Here is a 24,584-nt window from a genome sequence, read left to right as displayed (position 1 = left end):
GGTGGGGGTGGGGAGAGGCCAAGACAATATACACAATGAAAATGGCCGTTTTTGTCTTGATGGTTTGACAGCAGTGAAGGATTATTTCAAAATTTTCTTCATGAACAAGAGCTAAAAAGAATAAAAAATCTATGAAACGTGTTGAGAAGCAGGTAAAAACCCCTGCTGGGCTGCCAGGTGTACAAATGCTGGTCTAGTTTGTTTGCCTTGTGTCCGTGTGGCGCATTTCACTGGCTACTTTGATGGCAGTTTATCCTGCTGCTGTGTTTTACTGGCCCGGGTTTTCAGAAGGACGGCAGTATCATGATGAGGATGGTATTTGGCTGAAGTTGATTATTATTATGATTACGATCATTCATCATCATCATCAGCATCTTCTTCTTCTTCTTTTTTCTTTCTTCTGCATCTTCTTTATTTCGTTCTTTCTAATTTTTTTTCTTTCCCTCTTCTTGGCGGATACAAACAGCTGCTGAGCCTGTGTACGGAATACTTTGAGGCGCAGCTTCTTTGTATGGGACACTTCGTAACGCATCTTCCTGAGTGATTTAGGTCACAAATTACACCTCTGTATCCTTTTGTATGCTATTTATCTTTGTATTTCGACAGCGTTTGCATCAGTACATACAAGAGAATATATGTACATAATGGGCAAAATAAATCGTTTATGAATAGGTGTTGGGAAAGTTGCTAAGAGAAGGAGAATACGACCCATTGCGTTTGTAGACTGTACTGTAGGTGAGAGGCGGGGCACAGATAACGATAACAGCCAGTGGCATATCACCCCCGTAGTGGTGTTGGCACCCGAGGCGGGGCACAGATAACGATAACAGCCAGTGGCATATCACCCCCGTAGTGGTGTTGGCACCCGAGGCGGGGCACAGATAACGATAACAGCCAGTGGTATATCACCCCCGTAGTGGTGTTGGCACCCGAGGCGGGGCACAGATAACGTTAACAGCCAGTGGCATATCACCCCCGTAGTGGTGTTGGCACCCGAGGCGGGGCATAGATAACGATAACAGCCAGTGGCATATCACCCCCGTAGTGGTGTTGGCACCCGAGGCGGGGCACAGATAACGATAACAGCCAGTGGCATATCACCCCCGTAGTGGTGTTGGCACCCGAGGCGGGGCTGGCATAATACAGTACATTTAAGGCCTGAGTGTTGGGCGTGTAGGACAAACATCCATGCAGTTATTGACACGATAATGCAACACTGCAAGCAGTATGCTAATACGCTGTCACTGTTGGCAAAGCAATATTGCATGCAGTAATAAGCAGTATGCTAATTCGCTGTCACTTCATAAACCAACATTGCAAACAGTAATAAGCAGTATGCTAATTCGCTGTCGTGATACAAAAACTCGAGTGACACCCGTTTGCCCATGATAAAATAACTAAAAAGAGAAGGTAGACTCATAAGATCACCATTTTTTTGGTGTTCTGCGCATCTCGCATTTCATTGGCTGAGCGCTATTATGACGTAGGCTGGCGCTATGATTCTGTTTATGTCTGGTGATACATTGAACCACGGTGGTGATCCACTTATTTGTTTTTTTGCTTTAATTAGTACTTTTAATATAAATGGGCTGCTGTAGCGTCTATGGGTGTAGCGGGAGGAGTAAGGGAACTGTTTATAAACTCCATAGATTCCCCAAAAAAGTGAAATCAGAAAAAAATGGATAAGTTTGTGCAGAAGAGCAGACACATTTTCTCCAGATGCTGGCCGAGTCTGCTCTTATCATTTTAGCCAGTCCCAGTATGCCAGACATTTGAAACACGAACTTCTGTCCAGGGAACCACCTGCTAAGGTTCGCCTACTGAAACCTGATGCAGTTCCAGACATAAATCTGCCGAAGAGAACACATGAAAATGAAGGTAGGTACCGTAGGTAAAATGGCTTGCACATACGTGGTGATGGAAGTCATCTAAAATAACTGTAAACGATTGTGTTGATCAGAGCAAATATCTAGCAGAATTTTTAAACATATTTTCATGGACTATGGAAAATTTAAACCAGTGGTGTGGTCTTGAGACAATTTACAGTAAAGGAGTTATGAGGCAGCTTCCAATATGGTAATGTAGAACATTTACTTTTAATTAATCATCCATTGCAGACATAGAGAGATATGATTATTTTTGTAATGTTAGCATTACCCACAGTAACGTTAGGATACTTGTTAAGTTACCGTACATCTATTTGCATAAGGCTGTATAAATACTGGCAAGTTTTTACAAGTAGGCAATAAACAGTTCAGGAATATTATATGTGTATAGTATACAGTACTCCCTCAGGATCAGTGAACCCCCATAATCCCAGTTGGAAATAATAACATAAATAATTCACATAACCTAACCTGAACTGCATATTGCCAACTTGTAAAATACCTAAATACCAGGGTGTCAAATGAGGTCATGTTAGAGTTATTTTACCAAGGTGCTGTTAATGTTTTGGAACTATAATCCAGGCTCTATCATCATTTACAGAATCATCCACAACCAAAAGGCAGAAGCGGATTACTGAAAGGAATAGCAGGAAGCTTGCTGCTGAATTGGTGCGGAACTCAGGTGGGTCAACTACAATTCAACCATCCCCTGAAAATGATAGGCCATCAGATGTCTGGTGTACACTGAATTTCCTCTTAAAAGGTACAGTAGCTGTATATTACTGTATTACAAATTACACGGGCAGTTGCAAACCAGCTGCAGATGGGCCTGCTGGCCTGGCAGGACTGGGGCTAACCAAAACTAGCAACAACATTTTTCATGCAGAAATGTCAATAGGGATTTTTGCCCATTGGCATTAATTAAGAAGTAAAGTTAGCAAGATTTTTACACATTGCATTTTTCATATTGCTGGTACCTGTAAGTGATTTAAACTTTACAAAAAAATGGACAGGTTTATTGATTGAGCAATAATTCATATTTTGGATCCAATTACAATATAGTTTGGGTACCATGTATTGGAGTGAATGTTTTTTTTTTTTCATAAGGTTCATTATCACCCCATTGAAAAAACACTAAAACATTAACTTTCACAGGTATGGTTATGCTTTATTTAAAGTAAATCAGATTTAGCTAGTGCTCATACCTGGCCTTCAAAATATGAACATTGAAGTTTGAGTTCAACCCTAATATATAATTTTTAACCCCTTTTGACTACATAGTGGTGTATGCTGATGAACTGTAATATATAAAGGAGGAAGTATGAACTTGTAACATGCCATCACAATATGTCGTACGCTATTATGTAACCTTGCCTAACATGCCCTTAATACTTCCCTTTGTTAAGTTTTACTAACACTTCCCTCATTACCCTATTGCACTATTTTCACCTTCAAGAACAATGTCTTTGATTCCTTCCACTTCTCACTCAAGTTCCTCCTCCTAACCTCTCTTACTATCAATTTTACCTTTCTCCTACATATATTTCCTGCTTCCTTCTCTCTATTTCTCCTTGCCCTTTACTTCGCATCCATTTCTTATACACTTTCTTCTTTTGTGCCAGAGCCACTTTCACCTCATCACATCACCATGCTGTTCCTTGCTCTCCCTTGCATCTCCTCCTCACTCCACATACTTCCTCACATGCTGCACATATTTCCTCCACAAATATCTTGTTCATTCCTTCCACATTGCTCATCTGTTCCCACTCGTACCTGTCTAATCGCTCTTCCACTGCTCTCGTATATTATTCTCTTTCTCCTTCAGTCTTTATACCATAATATACTTATTTCAGGTGCTGTTACTACAGAGGATACTGTTCCTCCTAGAAATACTGGTCATCCACAATCAGCTCCTACCATGCCTATAACCAGCACTGAGCACCTGCCGTCAGTTCCTACCATGCCTACAACCAGCTCTAAGCAGCTGCCACCAGCTCCTTCCATGCCTACAACCAGCGCTGACCACCTACCATCAGCCTCTGCCATGCCTACAACCGGCGCTGACTTCCTGCCGTCAGCCCTTGCCATTCGTTCAGCCAACATCAGCAGTATGTCAAAAGCCTCCTCTGATTTGCCATTGACACTGGTTGATGAAAAATTTTTACAATTGCAGTTGGAGAAACAACAGAGTGATATTGAAAGATTAGAAAAAAGAAAATTTAAAGTTGAGATATAAAAATAAAATGTTAAAAGTTGACAAAGAAAAATAAATTTTTGCCATTAATGATGCAAAGCAGTGTATGAAAAATAATACAGTAAAGACTGTTGAGGAATATCTGAAACCATACTTCACTGATACTCAGATCAAATGTCTAATAACCAAAAGATCAGCAAGACATTGGACTGAAGATGACATTGTCTTTGCTCTGACTATTAGAAGTGTGAGTGCCAAATGCTACAGATGGATGCGAAAGCACTGGAAACTGCCTCTTCCTTCAATTTCGACTTTGAATAAATGGGTTAAAGATACTAATTTTGAACCAGGTATTCTAAACTCAGTATTAAGAATGATGAAGGAGAAAGGACAATCCATGACCAATGGGGAAAAAGCTTGCATGATATCGTTTGATGAAATGAAAATTGACAGGTGTTATGTGTATGACAGAACTGCAGACAAGCTTTATTGTAGCCATGAATATGTTCAAGTTGTTATGGCTAGAGGCATTATTGGCAGTTGGAAGCAACTTGTTTATTATAATTTTGACACAAAAATGACCAAGGAACTGTTATTTTCCATTATTAACAGTGTTGAAGAAGTAGGTTTTGAGGTGTTGGGTATAGTATGTGATATGAGTGGTTCCAACAGAGACTTGTTCTCTACTTCATGGATAAGCCAGGACACCACATCTTTCAGAAATCCAGCTGATGAGAGTAGATGTGTCTATGTATTTGCTGATGCTCCACATTTGTTAAAGTTAATTCGAAACAATCTCCTTGATCATGGAATAGAAACACCCTTAGGACCAGTCAGTAAAATACCTTTGTTTGAATTGGTTGATTATGAATGTGGTGACTTTAAAATAGCATACAAAATTAGCAAGCAATCTCTACTGGTTACTGGTTCAGAACGGCAAAAGGTCAGAAGTGCAGCACATCTCCTCTCATCTTCAGTGGGCAAAGCTATTAAACAGCTGGGGAAAAATCAAGTTTTGAAAAGTGGCAACTGGAGGGCAACAGCTGATTTCATTCTTATTGTTGACCAGTGGTTTGATGTACTGAATTCCAGTGGTGCAAAGGATAAGAAGGAGAGAGAGCCATTTTGCCATTCCTCTTACCAAATGGACATAATTAATAAAAGGATAAGAAGGAGAGAGAGCCATTTTGCCATTCCTCTTACCAAATGGACATAATTAATAAAAGGATAAGAAGGAGAGAGAGCCATTTTGCCATTCCTCTTACCAAATGGACATAATTAATAAAATGATCTCTTTGATTAAGTTATCAAAAGTATCAAACAAAGTGTATCCTTTTCAGAATGGAATTGTCATTACATCTAAATCACTTGTCTCCATTTATGATGATTTGCATAAAAGATTTGGATTCACTTACTTGTTCACCAGACGCTTGAATCAGGATGTTTTAGAAAATTTCTTTTAGGGTGATTCGTCAGATGGGTAGTTTTTACGACCACCCTTGTCCAGTTACTTTCAAACAGAGAATCGAGAGATATATACTAGGTCATAAACAAGTTCTTCTATCTTTAAGAGCAAATACTGAATTTGATGGAGATGATCCATGTATTGCAAAAGGATTACAAAATTTTAAAGCTTGTAGTTAACCTATTAAAAAGAATTCAGCAAACATCTTAGACAACCTCTGTATTAGTGCAGATTTATGTAGAGATATTGTGGTTGAAGACTTGGTAAATGATGACACTATGGATGAAACCATCTTGGTTGATCAACATTGTATACCAGAAAATGAAACTGAAGGACATGCTTATGTTTTAGGATATATTGTCAACAAGTTTAAAAAAAGATATCCCTTCCTTGGTGGAGTAGCTGATGCCTCTTCTGACTGGATAAGTTTAAAAAGTAATGGAGGTCTTAACCGCATGATGCAGCAATATGCTACAAAATTTATGATGGTTGAAAAGGTTTTCCAAGAAGAGCATGGAGACAGGTTAAGAGCAGGGAGCAACTCACTTGGGTCAATGGTCAACAAGGCAACTAATATCGTCCCTGAAATTCCTAAAGATGTCATAGAATTCTATCTGCGCTGCAGATTACAGTTTCGTATACGGAAACTGAATAAGGAAGTGAGTCTCGGTAACATGCGAAAAAAGTTTAAGAAAATTACAAAAACAGTCAAATAATAATAGGCCTAAATATGGAGTGTAGTTAAATGTCATACTCAATTCATTGTTACAGAATGTCACATGTTATAATAATGAGTTATGTAATGAACAGGTATAGGCTAATTCCTTATACAGTACAACCTCTTGAGGCTATCATTGTAAAATAACTAGAAATCTCTTGTAAGCCAAATTTCCATACTGTGTATGCTCTTTACTCGTAAGCTCTTACAAGTATAATGTGATAATCATCTGTGATTTTAGACATTTATGCAATGTATAATTCCTTTTTTACTTAAAGTTTGATACCAAGTGTGCTAACATACTCGCCAAAGGTAAGTATGCAGTCATGTACAGGTACTAAATTCCTTATACATCCTTTGTATGTTCTTTAATCATAAGCTCTTAGCAGTATTATGTGATAATCCTCTGTGATTTTAGACACTTATACAATGTATTATTCAGTTTTGTACCTGAAGTGTGTTGCCAAGTGTGCTAACTTGCTAATCAGAATTTCAAAGTTAAGTATGTAGTTATGTAATGTTCAAGTATGCTCTTTGCTCACAAACTCTTAATAATATTATGTGATTATCCTCTGTGATTTCTGACATTTATGCGATGCATTTCTGAAACAAAGTTTACATTTAAGTATTTATTGAAGTTTCATCCCATATTACATATGCATATCATTACTATAACCCATGTTAAGCAATACACAACAGTATGACAATCCACTTTGATATCAGGTGTTTTAAGTATTTCCCTTCCATGCATATACAGTATACTGAACCAAAGAATAGAACCGATATTAAAGAATGTCACATGTTTTAATAATGAGCTGTGCAGGAATAGTACCAGGATAATCAGTCCAGCATTAAATATGGTGTGTGTGCAATTAATATTTCAGCTTGTACATGCTGTGTAATAGTAAGTGTGCTAATATACACATCCAAAGTTTATGATTAAGTATGTAGTTATGTAATGTACAGGGACTTCCTTACAAACTTTTGTATGCTCTCTACCCATAAGCTGTGGGCAGTATTATGTGATAATCTGTTATATCATGTATGCAATATATTAAAAAAAAATAAAGCTTCTAGTTGTGTATGCATTTAGTTATGTCTTTTATACAACCTCTGCAAAGTATTACTACAAGTGAAGGTTTGGTTCTCAGGCAAGTAAGTAGAAATAAGGTACAAAATCATTAAAGGAAAATACAAAGTAATTTTCTGCCAAATGTATAACCTAATCGAATGGTCATTTTAAGAAACTACAATCCATTTTTAGGTTATGTAACCATGCTACATTCTGTCAATTATGATGAAGTTGCCAAAATGAAAGCATTATTATGTTACTTGGACTAAGGTTCCGTAGAAATAAATCAAGCAATAAGTACTGTAATAGTGTTGTCGTCACACTCCACATAATAAAACAACTGGCCAAAACCATGGTGAGCATGGGAAACGTCTCATTATTTTACCGTGATGGTGAGTTAATGTATGGTAAAACTGCTAACGTAGTTCTTATATGAAAGGGAAAGTTATCCCCGCAACTAAACTGTCAAAATTCAGCAGATAACCTCATATTATATTGACATGTACTGTATATGCCTATACATATCATTAGTGTGATGTCTGCAGCAGAACAGAAGATACAAATTTTGGTCTGGTTTGACAGCCAATTTGGTGCTCCTGGTGACGTCACGAGGGAGGAGGGTGGCGGGGAACGCCAAACAATGGGGTGAGCTTACCACCATACGGGCGCAAGAGTCTACCTTCTCTTTTTAGTTATTTTATCATGAGCCACACAGTCAGGCATCTAACCACGGAACCTGCATCCAACAACACATCTGACCACACTACTGATCATTTAAGAACACAAGCACGCTGGTGCAGTGGTAACGTTCTCGCTTGCCATCTGGTAGACGGGAGTTCGCGCCTCGCTCAGGTTGCGAAAAGTTTCACTGACGAAGTGGGTGGTTACTGTCCCCCTTGAGCAAGGGGACGGGTGTGTGCGTGTGTGAAGGTCACAGCCTTGCCCTTAGATCGGACTATATGAGCTCTCAGCTCCCTTCCGGGAGGGTAAAAGCTGACGATCACGACCATCAGGTGATCCTGACCGACCCGGTGAATTACAACTACATACCTGATCACAACACCACACATCAAACCACGGAAACAAGCATCTAACCACATAACTACCTACCTGCTGACAAAACCACAAGTCAAACCACACAAACATCTGACTACACAGCTACTTACCTGCTCACAACACCACACAAGCACACATCTAACCACACAACTATTTTTGTTGGGCCGGAGTGTGAACACTTGCTGTTGCATAGTATAAATATCACTTGATCAAGTAACATCGTTTCAGCCAGGTGATCGCTGGTTGTACAATGAGCGTTGATGCTGCTCGCAGTTTTTCCAAAGGTAAATAGTTATTGAGAGTTTTATGTCGTATTGAATTCCTTCTTATGCCGTAAAAAAGAAATAATAATAATAAGGCAAGGACATACGTGAAAAGTTGCCGGATATTATTTTCAAAAGCATCGTCCAGTCTTGCAAAATGTGAAGACGGAAGTGTCATATATTTCCTTAACAGACAGGAAATATCGTATTATTTTTCTTTATTTCTCTAACTGACTCGGTGTTATAACAACGTACAAAATATGTAAAATATATACACAACTAACCCGTGATGCATGTTTAAATAGACCCGCGGTGGCAATATGAGTCGCTGCGCCGCGCATGTCCAACAGATCAAGAGTACCAATATTTCGGATGGTCTAATAAATCAGGGATGATTATTGCTTCCATTGTACTCCAGCAGATTAGTCGCTTAGGCATGAAGAAATTATATAACACTGTTAGTAAACCCAGCGTGTAGTAATTAACTAGTACTAGGCGTGACTGATTTATAGACGCTTAGAAAGTTTACGGTGTGGTTTTTGACGCCCTGGCACGGGATGGTTGTCACCCCTGCTTTTCCCATCATCGGCAGGATCTCGCTGCCAGCATGCCACGCTGCTGCGGCTGCCAGTCTTGAGTTCAGTGCCGTGGGGGTTATGGTGGGGGGAGTAAAGTATTATTTTTTTATTTTTTTCCTGTGCGTTCGTGTGATCTTCGAAACTACAAGTGATTGGATGTTTGTGGCCTGGTGGTGGTGTCCGTCTCGAGGTGTACAGGAGGCTGGGTCAAACGAAGGGTCAGGTGGTAGACTGATCGGCTTCCTCCTACGCCATCTGCAAGGAAGGTCAGCCATTTTTATCATTCGTCCATGTTCTGGGTGGCATTGGAGGCGTTACAACACTTGTTCATTGATGATTTATTTCGCGTATTTCACGTAAGCGTCCTGTTTTATGCCATTTATGTAGTTTGAATATCGATATGCTTTACATTATACAGGAGCATATTGATAATGTAATGGACAGAATAAATAATAAACGAAGTTATGAAATTTGCAGTCACTTGGGCGACCGATTATCCAGATACTGAGAGCGTCTGTTATGATGATGGTAAATGTCAACAGAAACCAGAACAGTTCACTTCTTATTGTTGGTTTGCTCAGTATTTTTTTTTTTTTTCTTAATGGTGGTGAATTTGTTTCCCGATTTTTATTATCCATAATTTGCTTCCCCGACGCGTGATGTTTCCTGGGCGTAATGGCGGACAGACTAAACGCTATGCAGTTTTAACGAAATAAATTTGGTGTTCCCTTTCGGTGCGTATGGATATTACCGTTGGATAGCTAGGTTGAGTTAGGTAAGGTTAGGATGTTTTGCTGGCTTAGATTTAAGAGTAGATTAAGGATAAGCTGTGAATATATAAGGTCAAGCTGCAACAGCTGTAAAATAAATTTCAATTGAGAAGAGTACGTTTTAGAAAGTCTGCCAGTACGCCTGAGAAACCAACACGAGTGAATCGGAATGTGCATTGACAAAAACATCAGGGAAACAATCAGCAGTAAATCATATACTAACATAAAAGTCATCAGAAAAATATAGAAAACAACCTGAGAGAGGAGGAAGTGAATCAGTAAGGTATTGCTGCGGCCAAAACAAAAATGAATGTTTACCGTGATGATAAACACTTTCTTCACTGTGTCAAGCATTATTTTGAAGGTAATCCTTAAGGAGACATAGGACCTCGTTTTAAAAATCAGCCCGTCCCCCCCCCCCACTTTTTTTTATTTCAAGTAAATCAGTGACTTGGTAAAGATGTACAAAAGTGCTTTTTCGAGTACGAATGGGATCCATCAATAAACAAAATGTATGATTACATAAGGGATACGTTGGGTTAGGGTAGGGTAAGATTGGTTTTGTACGAAAATTTAGGTTGTTTGGATAAATTGACACCGATAAGGGTAATTTCCTTCAAAAATGACAGAACGTTCTAAGATGGCGTCCTCTGTTCTCGCCCAACAAATTGGCGTCCTTCTGGCTTGTCGCCCCACAAGATGGCGTCCGTCTGTCTTGTCGCCCCACAAGATGGCGTCCGTCTGTCTTTTCTCCCAAGATGGCGTCCGTCTGTCTTTTCGACTCACAAGATGGCGTCTATCTGACTTCTCACCCCACAAAATGGCGTCCTTCTGACTTCGGTATCGCTAGGAACTGTAAACAAACCGCTTTAAAAACTCTTCCCCACTTTTTAAAGATTTTTAAATATTTTCTGAACTTGAAAACGTAATCATGAAATAGAATCCCATGGAAAACTATGGTAAAAACAAAACTGCAAGATGAGGTGGTCGTATGTCCCCTTAAGGATTGCCATTTTGTAGCCGTGATAAACAGCTGGATGTTAAGTACAGTGGTTGGAGAGATTGCACTAAAACAACTGGACAAAATTATGGATAAAGCTGGAAGGATTATTAATAACCCTGCAGTTACAAATGAACTTCCTCCCCTACAAGAAAGAAGGAATGTTGCCTCCCTTGCAATATTTTACAGATACTTTTATGGCAAATGCTTAGACGAAGTTGCATCCATTGTGCCACCACTCCACGTCTTCCCCCGTGTTACATGGGCATCTGGTATCGCTCTTGACTGTCACATTGCCATATTGCAGAACTTATGCTAGTCAAAATTCTTTTATTCCCCGAACTGCATCTCTCTGGAATTCTCTTCCCCAGAACAGTTTTCCCCCAAACTTCAGCGTACAGCAGTTCTTCAAGTCCAGCTGTTACAGTTTATGAATGGAGGACACCTGTAATCTGGTGTAGCTGTGGGTTTTTGATTAAGTTTGTTTTTCCTCTGTTCGCCCCCCCTCCAAAAAAAAAAAAAAAAAAAAAAACGGTCATTATTATCGTTGTCGAGTCACTGGGTGGTTCGCATAGCCTATCGAGAGGTTTTGATTCCCTCTCTCTCTTAGTTCCATGCACGTCTTTTCTACACCGTCTTTTTCTGCAGCAAATATTATACCAGCTACACATTTTTATGCTTCATTTGTACACACCTTACACACCTTTTTCTTTTTTTTTTTCTCTTCATATGCATTTGTCCTCCACACATCCTGTTTTCCCACTTTTTTTTTTTTTTATTTTATTTTATTTTTTTTTTGTCCATAGACTAGCTCTTTTCTGCTCCACCAACCCTTTTTCTGCACCTCAAACACTTATGCCTCCACACTTAACATGGATTTTTTTCCCCTGTACCTTTCGGGTCATAGCCTACATTTCCATCTTTCATCTCATCCTGCATCTTTCAGTTCCTCCTGTTTTAACTCCTTCTTCCTTTACATCTTTTCTCCCTACCTCTTTTTTTGTTCCCCCACCGTACATCTAACTTGTAGCTCTTCCCACACTTTTTGTTTACACATTTTACACCTACACATCTCCTCTGTGAAAGCCTCTTGTTTTCCTCACATCAAACTCCAATCCCTTCCAACATCTTTTATCCCACTCCCCACACAGTCACACTTTTTTTTTTTTTTTTTTCCAAAACCGTGCCTTTAACATGTCTTTGCCCACACCTCCGTTTTCCATTCATTGTCACCTACTCACCACACCACCTTTTCTCACAAACTGCACCTCTTACACTTTTACTTCTCCTCCTTCCACAAGTTACACCTTAACACCACCACACTTCCCTTCCCACACTATACGTCAACACTCCACCACACCCATACATTCAAACACCTTCACGGCTAAACCCTTTTCTTTCATTTTCCACCATCATCCCCAAACCACCCTTAATTGCTTTGTCTACAGCCCTTCACACCACTCGTCGTTACACAACACACCACACTAAACCACACCACACCACACCACATCAAATAAAACTGGCCCCACCACACCACAACCCACCACAACACCACGCTTTAGACCACACCATTCCTTACAGCAGCCTCATGTACCCCCATTTATAATAGCACATCTCACAACGCATCACAGCACGTCACACCACATAACACCACATACCACACCACACCCCATCACACCACACATCTCACCAGCCCAACGCATGACACCACACCATGCCAGATTTCATCAGTATCCCCACCCCACCAGACCTCACTCCACCACATCTCTCCAGCCTCCAGCCCAAGTCCCAGCAGCCACACCTCTCCGCATTCAAGAACGGCCAAATTCCATTCCAACCACGCCCAAATCCCCCCAATCCCCCGTCTGTCTTAGATCCCACGCCTAAATCCCATTCCCAAACAAGCCCAAATCCCACTCAGCCCTACCTGAATCTTGTCTACTCCTCATCCAGCCTCCCAACCACGCCCAGATCCCACGCGCAATTACCAAGCACATCCATGGCTAAATCCCATACCCCGCCCCGCCCAAATCACATGCCCCGCCCAACCCAAATCCCATGCCCCGCCCCACCCAAATCCCTCGCCCCACCTCACCCAAATCCCTCGCCCCGCCTCACTCAAATCCCTCGCCCCGCCCCACCCAAATCCCTCGCCCCGCCCCACCCAAATCCCTCGCCCCGCCCCACCCAAATCCCTCGCCCCGCCCCACCCAAATCTCCCTCCCCGCCCCACCCAAATCCCTCGCCCCACCTCACCCAAATCCCCCTCCCCGCCCCACCTCACCCAAATCCCCCTCCCCGCCCCACCTCACCCAAATCCCCCCCCCCCCCCGCCCCACCTCACCCAAATCCCCCCCCCGCCCCACCTCACCCAAATCCTCCTCCCCGCCCCACCCAAATCCCTTGCCCTGCCCCACCCAAATCCCTTGCCCTGCCCCACCCAAATCCGTCGCCCCGCCTCACCCAAATCCTTTGCCCCGCCTCACCCAATTTCCCCTCCCCGCCCCACCCAGATCTCACACCCAGCCACAAGCTCAGCCACATTCAACTCTCAGGCCCAGCCAGAGCCAAATCCTACGCCTAGACACGCCCAATTCCAACCAGTTCTAGCCACGCCCATATCCCACGTCCAGCCACACTCAAATTCCAGCCTGTTCTAGCCATACCAGTATCCCACATCCAGCCACGCCCAATCCCAACTAGTCCTAGCCACACCCATATCCTACGTCTAATGTCGCCCCAAATCCCAACCATGTCTAGCCACACCCATATCCCACGTCCGACCATCCCCAAATTCCAACCAGTCCTCTAAACCCGTCCGACCCCGGCCGGCTGCGTTTTTATCTGCAGATGTAAAGTGACATTAGCTTTGAGATAATTAGCCACTGGGAAATGCAACAGTGCAGTGCTGATGACAGCATTGCATACCGGGTACTCTGGAATAAATGAGTTGCCACAAATGTTAGTCCTGTGTGCACACATACACAGTACAGTGTATTTTCTGAGTGAGTGAGGGAGTGAATGAGTGATGTGAGGTACATGTGTACCGTAAGGCAAGTCTCTTGATACAGGTAAATAATTTAACTTTCTTCCTCTACTACCATCACCACCAATAAATGTGTTATCATTACCTATATCAAACATAATCTTATTTTCACAGAATAGCTGAAATTTGTATTAAAAGAACATAGATGTTGTCCCCATCTGTCTTAAAGCTGCGATCATTTCTGTGAAGAATATTATTAACCCAGACTTGTTCCAATAGCTGTCGCCATTCCACCAGTAATAGTTATGTGTTGCACTCCCTAATAGAATATTTATTCGTCTGAATGATATAGGATTCTTAAATTGTGTATTTGTACAGAGAATGGATAACATCAATACATGTCTTATACAGAGTACGGTATAAATAAAGTATTAAAGTGACCCCTTCCGTAAGTCATATTTGCATGTCAGTACCATTAATGTTATGACATTTGTCAATAATTATGTATTGCCATCCAGTTAGTGGGTCAGCAAGTTGTATTGTCATACAACTGTACCAACCAGTGGATTTCTCAACCCCAGTCAGACATGGGGCTGAAGCCATCTCTTTGGCTTCCAAGCCGAAGCCCTTCAAAAGTCATGAAGCCGAAGCCGGCGGCCTTGGAAAGTCGTGAAGTCGAAGCCAAAGCCAGGTTGACATTCACAGAGACAAAGCCGAAGCTGTCTGAATTTTATGAAGCCAGTAATCAGCTTCGTGTCACAGTATCCCAGTTGTAACCAGCCAGTAAGAAAATCAGAACTTCAAACGTAGTGAGTCCTTGCAAGTGAGTGAGTGCATAATACCTTGCATCTTACCTAGGGGCAAATAAGTACAGTACCATTATCTCTTACATACAAATGTTGACCCTAGGAATTGTCAGTCTGGAAATAAAGATTCTGTATATAATATTTGATATTTTTATTGAGCTGAAGTGGATGCAAAAGAAAGGACTTGAAAATATGAAAATCAGGCAGTTTTTATGCATATTCTGTTCCTGTAACGAATTTTCTGGGTCTGGTGCTTTATCCAGCAGTTGGGGCTGAAGCCATGACCTTGGCTTCGAAGCTGAAGCCGAAACCGCGACCTAAAAACCATGGCTTCATGATACCTAAGCCGCGACCAAAAAACCATGGCTTCAGCCGAAGCCACGACCAAAAACCATGGGTTCATGAAGCCGAATCCGCGACTTAAAAATCATGGCTTCATGATTCCTAAGCCGCGACCAAAAACCATGGCTTCATGAAACTAAAGCCAAGACCCAAAAACCATGGCGTCATGAAGCCTAAGCCGGCTTCGGCTCCATGTCTGATCCCAGTCTGTATAATGTCATGAGCGTGATATAATGTGATGACCGTGATATTGAATTTGGGTCTCTATTGTATTTTGTTTTTCTGTTGAAGGGAACTGTTTTGCGGGATCATGGCATTTGGTTCCTTCTTCCTCGCATTAAACACACACACACACACACACACACACACACACATAAAGACCTGGCTTAATTTCAGCTTACCGAGGCGTGACCGATTAATACATGTTACTTCAACTAGGAAATTCTAGTTGATGCTGATAACATGGGCTGCTTGAGCTGTCCCCCCCCCTTCCCCATCCCCCCACCCCCCACCCCCCAAAAAAATGAATGAAAATAAAAGTTGACATGCTCTTATTATAATACATATACTGTATATACTTGTATATATATATATATATATATATATATATATATATATATATATATTCCCAAGTCCCAGTAGGCCTCCTACATATCCACATGTCACCACTTCGGCGCTAACACACCATCCATATTGAGTACATGCTATGGCTGTCTCATACAAGACTGGTGTACTGGTATTAGCGGGGGTACTTTTATGACGTCGGCGGGTCTCTGGTTGATCAGAAAAGTCTGCTTTTTATGAAATTCAAATCCTTAAACTGTTCCCAGCCCCAGCTGGGATTCGAACCTGGGTCCATTAGGACTTCAGGCAGCCTCTATACCGACTCAGCCACCGCCATCCGCATACCATAAAGTGGTGATTTTTATATTAATAACCTGCATTACAGTTGCAGACAGAACAAAGCTACATTGCCAAACATTTATGTACTGTACTTCATGTATGGATAAATGTTGCACATATTACCTACTGTTCCCCTTATGTATTATGAGTAACAGTATAGATTGTATTAATTGGCTCCACCTCCACAGGGGATATGTCAATCGAGGATCCACCAGTACATCCCGCTACAAGTGCTGAAGATTGTCCTTCCATCAACGTCCATCCAGATGCTGTTGTACATCATTAGTTGACACCAGCAGACTATGGTAGATATTCACCCATTCCTCCTCCAGGATTGTATAATGATTATATGTAACACATGCAACTTGATGGCAATGACTAATTTTGTAAAAGGGGCACAAATGGTTGACAGACGTTTCCTCTGGTACGATGTATGGATGTCCATAACATAACACAGAACACATTATGGCATATAGTCATAATACACAAGTGTCATATATACACAATATGATAGCATAGCCAATTTGTGATGAGGACATTACAGAGTAGTTGCACTATGAGTTAGGCAGTCACCCCTGTCCCAGTGATTATGGTGAAGATAATGCTTGTAAACTGTCTTTTTATCAATGCACTCTCCTTATACTGATTGTGTCCATATTGCACACATATAGCAACACTATTGGTTAGGTATGTCTCATTGCTCCCAAACTATTTATGACATTACACAGATGGTAGCATCCATTCCCTCCACCCTGATGGTCAGACTCCCGTGGAAGAGGACAGAGATGGAGTACCACAGCTGGAGAAGACACTGCATGGTGAAACTCTCCTGGAAGTGAACAGAGATAGACTACCACAGCTGCAGATAGCATTGCATGGTATGTTGAATGGCTAGTCGTAATGCATAGTACACAGTTTAATCACATAATAGTGGTGTATACCAGTTTATCTATACAATTACTGTAAAAGAATATACTGTAGACACTACAATAATAACACTCACCCACGGTGTTATGTAAGTATAATTGTCAAACGTATTTATAAAATGATCTTGTTATACATTGAATTCCAGTAAATATGAATGTTCGTGAAGAATAGGTATAGGTTAATCGTGCACTCTCTGAAGTAGATAAGTACTGATACGTGTATATCCACGTAGGCGAATATCATGTGATATTTTAACATGCTATAGGTATAATTAGTATGTAATATATTTGATGCCACCAGATTATAACCATAAATTTCTTTACACGTGGCATTAGTCACATGCATAGTCCAGAGTACAGACACTCTTTGGTTGGGTGAGGTGGGCATCAGCCGTTCTAGGGGGTGATTCAGACGCTCTTGGTTTGGTGAGGTGGGTATAAGCCTTGCTAGGGGGTGGTACAGATGCTCTAGGGTAGGGTGAGGTGGGTATAACCACAGAGTTATACATATAGAGTGCGCCACCCTGGTTTCAAAGTGACGCAACCGGAAGTGGCTCAGCGGCCATATTGGGATGCCCAGTCTCACGCTCAATTCAAAACAGGTAAGATGTTCTCGCTTCTCTGTGATCAGGAAATAAAATAGAATGGAAATATATTCAAGCACTGCATCAACTTCAAGAAGAGGAGGGCCTTCATTTAGGAAATAAACTCAGGGATATCCATCTTTCATGGCACACTCAAAAGATGAAAGTAAAACTTGCTGCGCAAACACTGAGTTCTAGTGTAGCTGATGCATTAATCTTCTGTCGGGATTCATTACATCTCCCACAGTTTAAGGATTGTCAGGGTACAGTTAAATTTCTGCAAATGGCGATAAACTTTTTGATGTACTGAACTCGAGAAACAAATTTGCTAGAGGAATGAAAGCAGCACTTCAACCTGAGACAGTAGTTTCAATGTCATTCTTAGATCAAGCATTTGCTTATCTAATGACTATCACTAATTCTGATGACATCCTCATGTACAAAACTTATAGAAAGACACCTTTCATTGGTTTTTTGGCTGCCATTAAGAGTGTTCAGGCACTTTATAAACAGTTTGTAGGTGTAAATAAGCCACTCCAGTACTTTCTAACTTATAAGCTGTCACAGGATCACTTAGAACTCTTTTTCTGTGCAATTCGAGCATCTGGTGGCTTTCGAAATAACCCTTCTGCGTTAAACCTCATGGCAGCATACAAGAGACTCCTTCTGAGGCATGAAATAAAAACGTCAAACGGGAATGTCTCTGCACAAGACCTCACTGAAGTGCTCACATCTGCAACATCTAGCAGTGTCATGAAGAAAGCTAGAGGATAAAACTGAAGATATTATGATGGCAAGAAGATATGATATCATTCCTCGTAGTCCTGCCCAAGAAGATCATGATTATGTAGACTGTCCAAACTTTACAGATGTGTCAGATTATAAGGAAGCTGCAGTAGGTTACATTGCCGGATATGCAGTTAAAATGGTAAAGAGAAATATTTCATGTCCAGACTGCTTGTTTGCACTTACAGCAACAGAAATTAAGAACAATGATAAAAGTTGTGCATTGATACTGGTTAAGGACAAAGGCGGCTTGATAAAGCCCTCTATGAGTGCTGTGTCTGTCTGCAGATCCACAGAGAAAATATTTCAGAAAATGTTGAAAAGTCATGACAAGGAGCTACGTAACATTCCCAGAATTTCCTCTCTAGTTGCATATTCTGTATTGAAAGAGACTGGTAGCACTGCATTTAAAACACATAATTCCCATATGTTTGAATGATCACCTGATAATAATCACATTTTTTCTCTTATTAAAGCAGTGGTGCTTGCATATTGCAAGATACGTTTGCATCATCTTGCAAAAGCAACCACTGCTAAAGTAAGAGGCTGTTATGTTAGGAAAACACTAAGTTAGTATTATTTAAGAACCAGTAAGTGAGGGCACTCACCATCCACTCAATTAATGTAATGCTATTAATAAATTGGTATATGTTCGCTTCTAATCGTTGATTTTTGTGTATCCAAAGTAAAATGGTGCGTAGAGACAAGGTAAGGGGACCGGGAATAACTTTTCTTCTCACTTCATTCAGAGCGCAATAGTAATGGAGAAAAGGCTTAAAATAGCTAAAGTAATTATATTGATAACTGCTCTATCTATTTACATCAGGATATAATGCAAAAAACACTCGGGAAAGGTTAGTATTTGTGAATTATGATGAGCTGTACGGGAAGGTCGGGACTCGGTAGAGTGGGCATCCTAAGATGGCCGCCGCGCCTGGCCCGCTGGCTTCACTTATCGCCCATACCACAACACAGGGACGCGCGCTCTATATGTATAACTCTGTGTTTATAGCCCCAAGACGCCGGAAGTGGATATTATGAATATTCGCGCTGCCAATATTTCGTTATTTTTCTGCCATAATTACCTCAGTGCCATTCAAATCCTTTAAACTGACACATTTTAAGAAAAAATAAAATCCGTGTTCTTAATTCTAGTAAATTAAGATTGATTTAGTGTTAAAATCGCATAATAAGAAAGGTCAAGTAGGTAATATTTTCGAGACTGCCTTTTTTTCGGTCGTATCAACATAAATTCAAATCGGCGTTTGTATTTTTGAATGCACCACAGCAAAGGCAACATAAACCAACCATATTGTTTTGTGAATGTTATTGTTTCCTTTTTCATTTCCTAACTATTGTTTCTTCAAAGAAGACAGAAATAAATAACGTTTCACAAAGACTTCTCCAACCTCCTTGGAAAATATCATGCATAGTTATGACACCTACCACAATACTAACCTACTGGCCTGTGACTCCATATCCTTTCCATAGCACCTCTTCGTGACTAGCACCATAGTCTATGTTAGTGCTAATCTCTTATTACAGCACAACACTGAAGATGGTTAGATGGCAATTTTACGCCATGTTAAAGTAAACAGAGTTTAGTATCGTCACTATTTACTTTCCTCTAACTTCTCCTAAAGGCCTTACTTTGATCAGCTGGATTGGTGATAATTACAGTATAAGGGAAAAACATTCAAGCACCAGATTCTGTGGCTACTAATGCTGCTTTTAATAACAAAATCAAACAATTTATGGATGCTGTGAACTCTCTTCAGCTACAATTAAGGTGAGGTGGGGGTCAACCCTACTATTAGTGGCAAAATATTACACCAAACATTCAGATAAAGGTTTTATTATGAAATGTAAATATCAAAAGAAACTTCAGGAATAGGGCTATCTTTGGTATGGTTATCACTTCTTTAGGAAAAAAAAGTGTATTTTCAGAAAGGTAGCCATGTGTATTCATAGTTGGGGTGATGTCTACATCCTATGTGACAACACTTTAATGTGTTACCAAAGTAAAGCTAAGTTTATATATGAAGTAGGCAATGTAAGAATTCAGAGCAGAGACATTTATCTACTCCATGACTTTCATATTGCCTTACAAGCAACACAACAATTTAATATTCCATTATTAAATGTTTAACCTGGCTGAATACTGAAATGTGGTGCTAAATTATTGTAAAAGTAAAGGACATATGCTGTCCCAGTACAAAAATGTTGGCCACATGTTACAGAAATATATATGCCATGAATGAAGAAAAACAGGCCAGGTTAAGACGTAGGACTGTTATTATTTAAAAAAGATATATGCTATAACACTACATAAATAAAGGTGAAGGTACACACTGCACTCTTTAATCTACCTCGGGTGTTATGCCAGCATGTTAACCTGATGTTACAAGTCTACTTCATATTGTACTGAGTTAGAGCCACATTGAATTTAATTATTCTGGCAAGCCTCTGTTTTATCTCCCCCATTTGCAAGGCATCTTGATAAACCTGTGAAAGACATATTACGTGAGTTCTTCACACACAAATCACCTTACTAATACTGTATTTTGTAATTTGTGGTGGACCGTAGAGAAATGAATTGGTATTGTACTCCCTACAACTATCGGTAAAAATAAAATGACACAATATCTTTATTGGGTTATAGGCCAAATAATTCAATCTGCAAGGCTCAACTGTATATCCCATATCAACAAAACTATACATATATCCCTGCAACAAAACCGTACCGTATATGACTGAAAATCATGTTGCACCAAACACATGTACATAATTTCATGCTGGATTGCTAGCAGTAATGTTCTGTGAGTATCCAGGTACCTTCTAGGTATTTATTTTGTATGATGTGTCCACTACCCACGCCATAATATTTATAAATTCGACACAGGCCTCGGGATTCGATGGTCATCAATTTCTTCATATATATTATAGCAGCTAAGTAGATAGACTCTAATTACGACAGAATGCCCTACCATCAGAATCTACCAGTATTCATTGTCGATATACGTTGTATCAGCAGTGCTAAATGTTATTCCAGACATCCAAAAAAATGATAGCTCACCTCCTACATCCAGCTTTCCACAGGCAAACATGGCGCTACCAGGCGGCCCAGCTGTCCTGCCGCGTTTTCTTCTTAAGCGGATACTATTCTAGGCCCAATAGGGAGTAAAGGAAAGCGTCTGTACCACTCCCTAGTACGGTTTATACTCACCTCACCCTACCCAAGAACGTCTGTATCAACCCCTAGCACGGCTTATGCCCACCTCACCCAACCCAAGAGCGTCTGTATCACCCCCTAGCACGGTTTATACCCACATCGACCGATCCAAGAGCGTCTGTACCACTCCCTAGCACGGCTTATGCCCATCTCACCCAACCAAAGAGTGTCTGTACTGTACCCTAGACTATGCATGTGACAAATGCCACGCGTAAAGAATATTATGGTTATAATCTGGTGGCATCAAATATATTATATACTAATTATACCTACAGCATGTTAAAATATCACATGATATTCGCCTACGTGGATATACACGTATCAATACTTATCTACTTCAGAGAGTGCACAATTAACCTATACCTATTCTTCGCAAATATTCATATTTACTGGAAATATATGTATAACAAGATCATTTTATAAATACGTTTAACAATTATACTTACATAACACCGTGGGTGAATGTTATTGCTGTAGTGTCTACAGTATATTCGTTTACAGTCACTGTACAGATAAACTGGTATACACCACTATTAGGTGATTAAACTGTGTACTATGCATTACGACTAGCCATTCAACATACCATGCAATGCTATCTGCAGCTGTGGTAGTCCATCTCTGTTCACTTCCAGGAGAGTTTCACCATGCAGTGTCTTCTCCAGCTGTGGTACTCTATCTCTGTCCTCTTCCACGGGAGTCTGACCATCAGGGTGGAAGGAATGGATGCTGCCATCTGTGTAATGTCATAAATAGTTTGGGATCAACGAGACATACCTAACCAATAGTGTTGTTATATGTGTGCAATATGGACACCATCAGTATAAGGAGAGTGCATTGATAAAAAGACAGTTTACAAGCATTATCTTCACCATAATCACTGGGACAGGGGAGACTGCCTAACTCATAGTGCAGCTACTCTGTAATGTCCTCATCACAAATTGGTTATGCTATCATATTTTGTACATAAGACTATATGACACTTGTATATTATGACTATATGCCATAATGTGTTCTGTATTATAACATGTTATGGACATCCATACATCGTACCAGAGGAAACGTCTGTCAACCATTTGTGCCCCTTTTACAAAATTAGTCATTGCCATCAAGTTGCATGTGTTACATATAATCATTATACAATCCTAGAGGAGGAATGGGTGAATATCTACCATAGTCTGCTGGTGTCAACTAATGATGTACAACAGCATCTGGATGGACGTTGATGGCAGGACAATCTTCAGCACTTGTACCGGGATGTACTGGTGGATCCTCGATTGACATATCCCCTGTGGAGGTGGAGCCAATTAATACAAACTATACTGTTACTCATAATACATAAGGGGAACAGTAGGTAATATGTGCAACATTTATCCATACATGAAGTACAGTACATAAATGTTTGGCAATGTAGCTTTGTTCTGTCTGCAACTGTTATGCAGGTTATTAATATAAAAATATCCACTTTATGGTATGCGGATGGCGGTGGCTGAGTCGGTATAGAGGCTGCCTTAAGTCCTAATGGTCCAAGGTTCGAATCCCAGATGGGGCTGGGAACAGTCTAAGGATTTGAATTTCATAAAAAGCAGACTTTTCTGATCAACCAGAGACCCGCCGACATGTCATAAAAGTACCCCCGCTAATACCAGTACACCAGTCTTGTATGAGACAGCCATAGCATGTATTCAATATGGATGGTGTGTTAGCGCCGAGTGGTGACATGTGGATATGTAGGAGGCCTACTGGGACTTGGGAATAAATATATATACAGGTATATACAGTATATATATTACAATAAGAGCATGTCAACTTTTATTTTCATTTATTTTTTGGGGGGTGGGGGGGGTTGTGGGGATGGGGGAAGGGGTGGGACAGCTCCAGCAGCCCAAGTCATCAGCATCACCTGGAACTTCCTAGTTGAAGTAACATGTATTAATCGGTCACGCCTCGGTAAGCTGAAATTAAGCCAGGTCTTTTTTTTTTTTTTTAATGCGAGGAAGAAGGAACCAAAGGCCATGAGCCCGCAAAACAGTTCCCTTCAACAGAAAAACAAAATACAATAGAGACCCAAATTCAATATCACGCTCATCACATTATATCACGCTCATGACATTATACAGACTGGGGTCAGACATGGAGCCGTAGCCGGCTTAGGCTTCATGACGCCATGGTTTTTAGGTCTTGGCTTTGGCTTCATGAAGCCATGGTTTTGGGTCGCGGCTTAGGCATCATGAAGCCATGGTTTTTAGGTCGCGGTTTCGGCTTCGAAGCCAAGGGCCTGGCTTCAGCCCCAACTGCTGGCTAAAGCACCAGACCCAGAAAATTCGTTACAGGAACAGAATATGCATAAAAACTGCCTGATTTTCATATTTTCAAGTCCTTTCTTTTGCATCCAGTTCAGCTCAATAAAAATATCAATATTATATACAGAATCCTTTATTTCCAGACTGACGATTCCTAGGGTCAACATTTGTATGTAAGAGATAATGGTACTGTACCTATTTGCCCCTAGGTAAGATGCAAGGTATTATGCACTCACTCACTTGCAAGGACTCACTACGTTTGAAGTTCTGATTTTCTTACTGGCTGGTTACAACTGGCATACTGTGACACGAAGCTGATTACTGGCTTCATAAAATTCAGACAGCTTCGGCTTTGTCTCTGTGAATGTCTACCTGGCTTCGGCTTCGACTTCACGACTTTCCAAGGCCGCCGGCTTCGGCTTCATGACTTTTGAAGGGCTTCGGCTTGGAAGCCAAAGAGGTGGCTTCAGCCCCATGTCTGACTGGGGTTGAGAAATCCATTGGTTGGGTACAGTGGTATGACAATACAAGTTGCTGACCCACTAACTGGATGGCAATACATAATTATTGACAAATGTCATAACATTAATGGTACTGACAAGCAAATATGACTTATGGAAGGGGTCACTTTACTACTTTATTTATACTTTGTATAAGACATGTATTGATGTTATCCATTCTGTGTACAAATACACATTTTAAGAATGCTATAAATAT

The sequence above is a fragment of the Coenobita brevimanus genome, chromosome 96 (assembly GCF_032717465.1).
Source record: "Coenobita brevimanus isolate Jiangsu-jjx chromosome 96, ASM3271746v2, whole genome shotgun sequence".
NCBI classification, from domain to species: domain Eukaryota; kingdom Metazoa; phylum Arthropoda; class Malacostraca; order Decapoda; family Coenobitidae; genus Coenobita; species Coenobita brevimanus.
Note: the sequence above shows the minus strand (reverse complement) of the source record.